At 34.8% G+C, this 8,336-nt stretch overlaps 1 long non-coding RNA gene and 1 pseudogene across 1 annotated transcript in view; one reads left to right on the forward strand and one right to left on the reverse strand.

Annotated features, from left to right (window-relative positions):
* Positions 1-3,408, reverse strand: part of LOC109848882 — a 7,213-nt gene extending 3,805 nt beyond the window's left edge. The window contains exon 1 of the long non-coding RNA XR_002248931.1: positions 2,236-3,408. This is a non-coding gene — a long non-coding RNA (uncharacterized LOC109848882). The remainder of the gene's footprint in view (positions 1-2,235) is intronic.
* Positions 3,424-8,336, forward strand: part of LOC109847278 — a 7,348-nt pseudogene continuing 2,435 nt past the window's right edge.

Here is an 8,336-nt window from a genome sequence, read left to right on the forward strand (position 1 = left end):
GAAGGGAAAAAAAGAAAAAAAAGAAAAGAGAGAAAATAATAAAGAGAGATAATTATCACGAGAAATTCTTTAGCTATTATTTTGTTCATTATTATTATTTTCGGCATCCTTCTTCGTCTGAGCAGAAGCTATGTGTTCTCGTCTGAGTACGGAGGTCGGCCGTTTCCGGGGGCTTTTACCGCTATTGACTGAAAACACAAAATTAATAAATAAATCAATAAATCAAAATAATAGCTAAAGAATTTCCCGTGATAATTATCTCTCTTTATTATTTTCTCTCTTTTCTTTTTTTCCTTCTTTCCCGTAAGCCTGCTTGCTCTGAGAATTCTTGCATGAGCAACAAAGAAAAGGCTAATCTATATGAAGAAGAGGACGAGAGCACTTTAAGAAGACGAGCAAACAAAGAGTAGTGGGAAGGGGACTTTTTTCCGGCTTTTACTGGAAGAGCTATAATATATATATTATATATATATATATATATTATATATATATATATATAGTATATATATAATATATATATATTGAGAATTAATGGTTATGCCTTGTCATAGGAGGGAGTTTCCTGCTTGACGGCCTCTAAAATCACATGATTGAGCGACCATTGTGGATGATCCGCTCCGTTGAACTTGATCTACCATATTGCTAAAACGGGCGCCAAGCACACCAAGTTTGGGAGGTGAACCCGTCGTCGTTTGACCTCTTCATCCGCGCTCCGTATCAATTTTAACGAGTTTTGAAATGAATAGATACTTTTCACATGGCTTCGATGGAGGGTCAAACGAGCGACGGATTACGACCGCAAACTTGGGTGTTGGGGTTTTTTAGAATATGTAGATCAGAAGTTCAAGGAGGCGATTCATACCATAAGTCGCTCATCATGTGATTTTAGAGCGTCAAGGAGGAAATCCCGCTTCCTATGACAAGGTACCGCATTAATCTTATATATATATATAAGATTAATGGGTATCCTTGTCATAAGGAGGGGATTTCTCCTTGACAGGCCTCTAAAATCGCCATTTGATTGAGCGGACATTATTATATAGATTAATGGGTATTCCTTGTCCCATAGGATGGGGATTTCCTCCTTGACGCCTCTAAAAATCACATGATTGGAGGCGAGCATGTATGGATGATCGCCTCCGTTGAAGCTTGATCTACTATTCTACGCCCCAACACCAAGTTTGGGGGGTGAATCCGTCGTCGTTTGACCGCTCCCGAGCCATGTGAAAAGTTCTATTCATTCAAACCGTTAAAATTGTGATACGAGTGCATGAAGGGTCAAACGACGACGGTTTTACCCAACTTGGTGTGTTGGGGGTTTGAATATGTAGATCAGTTCAACCGGAGCGAGATCATCCACAATGTCGCTCATCATGTGATTTCGAGCGTCAAGGAGGAATCTCTCCTATGACAAGGAATCCCATTAATCTCATATATATATATATTTATATATATATATATTATATATATATATATATATATATATTATAAGAATATGACTTGATTAGTGGGGATTAGTTGCGAAAGGTAGGTGGAGAAATAGTCAAGCTTTGATAGAGAAATTTAGGGTATGAGGAATCTCCAAGGGGATCCTTTGGATGTTCCTTAATCTAGGGGGAACTTTAAGGGAGGAGTTGGTTCTTCTCCAATGATTCCCCTTTAAAAGTCCCCTACCCCTTAATTAATTATATTTAGTTTTTTAATTTTATAGATTTAGGATTTAATTAAATATGTGGTTTATTTATAAATGAATAAATAATTAAATATTAATAACTAAAAATGATTAATTAATTAATTTAAATTAAGAAATTACCTTATATAATCATTAAATTAATTATTCATATTAAAATTTAACAAATAATTAATTTAGAATAAAATATTAATCAAATTGAATCAACTATACATTAACTTAATTATATTATTTTAAATTAACTATACATTAACTAAATTTAATTAACTATAAATTAATTCTAAAAACATATATATTAATATAAAATTATAAGGGGAAGGTTAAGGGACTTTAACCTTCCCCTTAATTTGGTGAGGAAGTTAAGGGATATGGGGAGAAGGGGTTTTTTTTCTGGTCCCTTGGACCACATCTCCCTTATATCTCCCTTAATTTAGCTAAGGGGCCGGATTTTTCCGACCCCTTGGAGATGCTCTTAGATGGAGAATTAAGAGGAAATTAGAAAGTGTCAATATTGACATTTTCTCCAAAATATCTAACAGTGAAACCTAGGGGTGCATATGGTTTGGATATGACTCGCATATGATACTTACCATATTTGTAGCCTCTTACTAATGTTGGATATGGATGCATATATGGATATGCCTCGGTAAAGAAAATTCATAAACATATCTCCTAAAATAGGACATGGATACAGATACAGATATGCTTTGATAAAGAAAATTCATAACCATATGCGCTAAAATCGGATACGGATACGGAAATGTATGCGGATATATAAGAGGATATAGATGCGGATTCAAAACAAATATGATAAAGCAAGATAATATTGAAAAAATATAGTTTATATGATACAAGGGAATTCATTAATATGTTTTATTATATCTGAAAAGTTAAGATTAGGTCTCTTGATTATCAAAATTAGCGTCAAATCCATTAATTTAAGGATCATAACTGTTGCAACTATATGCCCAACATATATTCGGATATTTCGGACATAAATACAGATATTTCACTACATAACCAAATCCAATTAACCATATGGTCCATATCCATTACCATACCTTATTGGTTATAAATTTTAGTAACAATATCCACATCCTAACAAATAAAGATATAGATATTTTCTCGGATACAAATATTTTTTGTGCACTCCCATAGAAACCACATTTGAATGTTAATTTATACATAAACCACCTTTAAATGGGTTTGTATTGCAATCAACCTCATCTCAACCAAAATTTCACTAAAAAAGAAGAAAAACTAATCTTTAAAAAATTCACGCTCAATGAAGGAAATTGAGATGTATAACTAGACCTGAAACATTACAAAATTTAACTCAAGTGTCTTGAATGTGAGTTTTCAAGGGTATTCTGGGTTTTCAGTGAAAAAATTGACCGGGAGGTGTTTGATTGCGACGCAAACCCATTATAAAGATGGTTTATGTATAAATCGACATTCAAAGGTAGTTTCAGTATAATGATTCGATTTTTAAGGTAGTTTCTAGGAGGGGAAACCCCTTACATATTGGTAGTTGCTTCCATTAATTTTTGTAGTTTCCATTGCATCACGTCAGTAACAAACTAGTTTGTTTTAAGTATGTGTCAGTGAAACTTTTTGAAAGTTCATCGGATCTTTTGTGCAAATCACTCTAAAATTCAGGTGGATTTTGTAAATTTACTCCATTTAATCTTTTAGTGTATTTTTTGATTTTTTTTCGTGGGAAGGCTGAAGGAATGCTGGATGAATCAGGATTAGTAAGGTGTCCAAGGCTCTGGAGGTGATTCGCAATTCCTATGGAAACAATTGTCTTTTGGGTGGAATCTTTTTGTTTTAGTTTTTATGGTTTTTTTTATGCAACAGGAAGTTGAAGGAGTTAATGATTTGAAGGTGCAAGTAGCTGAGGCCTGAGGGCATTGCTAGTGTGGAGGTGAAATTTTGGTTTCCTGGTATTGGCAAATTGGGTTACATGGGATGTTTGCTTATTTTGAATTGAGTTACGTTTTGAATAAAACAATCTATCACTAGCTTGTTTTATCATGGGATGTTTGCTTATTTTGAATTGAGTTACGTTTTGAATAAAACAATCTATCACTAGCTTGTTTTATTGCTCTGTCAAATAGCTATACCTTATTAGTTACGTTTTGAATAAAACAATCTATCACTAGCTTGTTTTATTGCTCTGTCAAATAGCTATACCTTATTTTCGAATATCACAATTAAAGTATTGACTAGATTACAGATTCACCTCCATGAAGAGAGAAAAAAATTTGAGACTATGAGAACTAAATATGACATATGGGCTTATGATCTTATCTTTGAAGATATTTAGTTTAATTCTTTTTAATTTTTAGACAAGTAAGATGAAGGAAAAAAAATGTGGTTCGTATGTTTGGCTGTTAAATATATATACCTTATCTTGGCGCTCCACAGTATCGAAGAATTTTATGCATTTGATACACTTGAGAAGCAATAATTTCTAGGATACTTTCCCACCAAGAAATAGCCTTTATATAAGATGGATCATTCTTGCTGGAATGTTGGTTTAGTAGCAGTTCCTTAAGTTGTTCATGAACATATTGCAAATTGCTTAGAAATAAATGATACATTCAAGCTTGAAACTTCTCAATTTTGACTTGTATACTATGGTAGAGAATCTAATAAGGTCCAAGGTCCGAAAAAATATTCTCATTTTTTTGCTACATAAAGAACAACTGATTGCTCTTAGTTATGCCTTTTAGGAATCATCTGAGAGGTAATGTTATATTTGACTCCTCTGGCAAACTGTCCTGAAGAAAGGATAGAGTGATAATGTTTATTTCATGAGAAAAGAAGGAAAGAGGATCTGATTGTTTTGGATCCACCTCTAGGGCCAAGTAGGGGAGGATTTTCAGTCAGCTTGCAGTGGTTCTATAGTGTCACGTCTTGGGTTAGATTACATGATTATGTTACTGGGAATAGATAACCATCTAACAGAAGATGGGATATGGAAAATCAAGCACAATGTGGTTTAGTGCTTGGCTTTCAAATTTTTCCACTGGTTACTAGTTTTTGGAGTTCACTGCTCTAATTATATTGCCATATTACCATCTTATATGCTCTTGTTATTGAGTAGACTGGGTTGAAATGATTCTCAAGATTTACTTGTTATGCAGATGGGGCCAAGTTTTCATTTTGGACGCCCTATCAAGGTACAAGGCAGCTGATGTCCGTGAAGCTGAAAACAGAGTGGAGCGAGTTACTCCCCGTCTCCAGCATGCCTATTGTGCAGTTGTGCTTTCTGCGGTAAAGGTATGCTGTTTTCTTTTTCTTTTATTTTTTTTATTTTTTTTATTTTTCATCTTCTTCCATGTATTACATGGTGACAAAAGAATATAGCGATTTGTTACCGTGGCGGTTGTGCAGTAACGGTCTAGCCTTGTTGCAGTATCTTGATAAATATAAAAAGTATGAAGTTCAAGTATGGAGCTATAGTTAGGATGTAGCTTTTAAGTGAATCGGATAAACATTTCCATCCATTTTTATTCCATGTAATGTTTAAATTTTTATGACGTTGATGCTGCAGATGATCCTTCAGTAAATGGAACTGAACTGATTACTAGTACCAATGTGGTTCGAAACTTGTGCAAGAAAATGGCACCCCCTCTAGTGACACTTCTTTCTGCAGAGCCTGAGATACAATATGTCGCATTGCGTAACATTAATCTTATTGTACAGAAACGGCCTACTATCCTTGCACATGAAATTAAGGTGTGTTTGGATAATAATTTGTATTTATTGCTGTAGTGTTTCCTTTTCACCTCTCATTCTAGTTGATTACATCTCTCTATCCAATTTGTCTATAGGTGTTCTTCTGCAAGTATAATGATCCAATATATGTTAAGATGGAAAAGTTAGAGATTATGATAAAGATGGCTTCTGACCGGAATATTGATCAGGTAAAGAATGGAAGGATTTACACGAACTTATTAGTTTTATATCTTTTGCATTTCTGCTTTACTTGTTAATAACTTTCTTTGCAATTACTGTAGTTATCAGGTCATATGGATATTATATTCTTTGATAGTTGGGGACAATGTTCAAGAACATGGTTTTATTATGTGTGTGGTCCGGGAGCACTTATTAATTGGATTATGCAAAATTATGCAGTTTTGAATTTTTAATATATATTTATTATTTATCATATGTTAAAATATATAAAATAAAATTTATAAAAAAAGTAGAAACTATACTTAGAAGCTTGGACTAATCTATCTCACCAAAGAGCTTTGAAGGGAATGCCGGAGAGCTTTGAGGTGATCGTCAGAGAGCTTGTAGGGAGAGTGTCAGAGGTCATACCATCTTCCAGTGAGTTTCCCCAAGCGGCTCAAGTTCGAGCAAGTGTCGACGAAGGCTGGAGATTTTTGTCACAGTCACTAGGATCAAACAAGAGAGAGAATAGTGGGACTTTGGAGAACTTTAGAGTCAGTTTTTTTTTTACTTTAATAGTCAAGGCGGGTTTGCAATAAACGGGTTTAACCGGAAAGTATTAAAAAGAAAAACACCGCATAAAAAGATATGCAGGCACTTATTGAAAATCCACGTGATTATGCGGATGACCGTATAATGGAGCGCTTTTGCCTTAATCGGAGCTGTTCCAACCCGCTTAAGCATAAGCAGTCGCTTAATCCGCATTTTATGACATTGGTTGGGGACCCTTAATCTTTCACTTAGAAAAGAAAAGATGTTCTATGAAATTTGTGGGCTGACATGATCTTCACATGTGTCCCTTTGATTGTAAAATTGTTGTCTAGACGCGACAGGGGATAACTACATTCTATATATTTCATACTTCATTATCTTATTTTTAAAAGTATTAACTAAAAGACTAATAGCTAAAACGACAGATATGTATAGGTTTATTAGTTAGCAAAGAGTGCACTGGTCAAATGGAACTATTTACAAAAGTGCATAGACCATATGCATACAAATATTGATTGCAATAATGCTCATTCCAGCCAAGCTGCTTATGGATTAGTAAGGAAAGAAATTAAAAGAAAAACAAAGGGAGAGGGTTCTGGATTCTTGCTGGAAAAAAGTTCCTATTGATGCGTACAGGATGGTGTCCTCGCCAGGAAGTTCTCTCTGACTGTCTTTTTATGTATTACTGCCGTAACAAACTTCAATATTCTTGACAGTACAATCTTGGTCTTTTGGGGGCATGGGCAGCACTCTCCAATGGCGAAAAATCATAGATTGGATGCTTTTGTTTTGCCAAGCAGATCGATCTCTAGCTCTATTTTATTTTTTAAGACCTGCTTTCTTTGCACATTTGCTATAGTAGTTAAGCCTTGTCAGGCCTAAGATATACCAGTCACTTCATTTAGGAATCAAAGGGTTTCAGTCTGATGAATCACATCAACTTGAATCAACTACAATAAAGGGGGGAAAGTGTCAGTTCTCCCAGAAAAACAAAGAAAGCTATTTGCTGTTGGTTATTGCCGGAGATTTCTTCCTCTCAGCACCTAGTTTAATAAAAACTGGAATTAGTTGGCACTTTCTGTTGCAGGTACTCCACATTCTAAAAACACCCCCACCCCCGCGCCCCCAACACCACCACACACACACACACACACACACACACACGAGTGAAGTTCTTATGAACATAAGTGGGTAGAAGCTTGTTGTCCACCAACTTTTTTACCCATTGATTTCGCTTTGTGATTTGTGCTAGCATGTGATGCAAATCAATGCACACATCTCAAGATAGCCTTGATGCGTAGCACAAATCTCGAAGATAAATCAAAGGCTAAAAATGTTGGTGGACGAGCTCCTTTCCACTTTAAGTTTAAAAGTTTTCTACTCTGTATATTTTTACTCTATATGTGTACATACATACATGAAAAGTTAAACAATGAACTCTGTGCCTGCTTGTGTGAAACAATAGTACAGTGATGAGTCACTCTTACAATTCAGAAACAAACAAAAGCAAACATTCCCATTAGTCGTAAATGAATATAATGAAGAGATTTAATATTATATATGAACTTCTTTTTGTGCTAATACCATTGAATGATGGAAACATAGTTTTCACGGAATTTCCTTTTGGATGTGGATGCATATAAATCTTTTAATGCAAATGGTGAAAATATCTGACAGGCCAAGTGTCCCTCTTTTAGATATTGATAAGCTGTTTTTTACAGGTTTTGTTGGAACTCAAAGAGTATGCTACAGAAGTAGATGTTGATTTTGTTAGAAAGGCTGTTCGTGCAATTGGTCGATGTGCCATCAAGCTCGAGAGAGCTACAGAACGGTGCATCAGCGTTTTGCTTGAGCTTATAAAGATAAAAGTAAATTATGTTGTTCAAGAGGCCATTATTGTCATCAAAGACATATTCAGACGTTATCCTAACACGTAAGAACCTGTTTTCGGTACTTGTCTAGACAGCTGGCTAATTCTGCAGTACTTCTGAAGGCTATGTATTTGTCATAATTTAGAATAATTAAAAAAAAAACATTTTGCATATGTTTCCCTTTTATAGGTATGAGTCGATCATTGCAACACTCTGTGAGAGCTTAGACACTTTAGACGAGCCAGAGGCTAAGGTACTTGCTAAACTTGAGGATGATCTGGACATGTTCAGCTTATTGATCTCATGAGTTCTTTTTC

Source organism: Asparagus officinalis, chromosome 7, assembly GCF_001876935.1.
Source record: "Asparagus officinalis chromosome 7, Aspof.V1, whole genome shotgun sequence".
Classification (NCBI taxonomy): Eukaryota; Viridiplantae; Streptophyta; class Magnoliopsida; order Asparagales; family Asparagaceae; genus Asparagus; species Asparagus officinalis.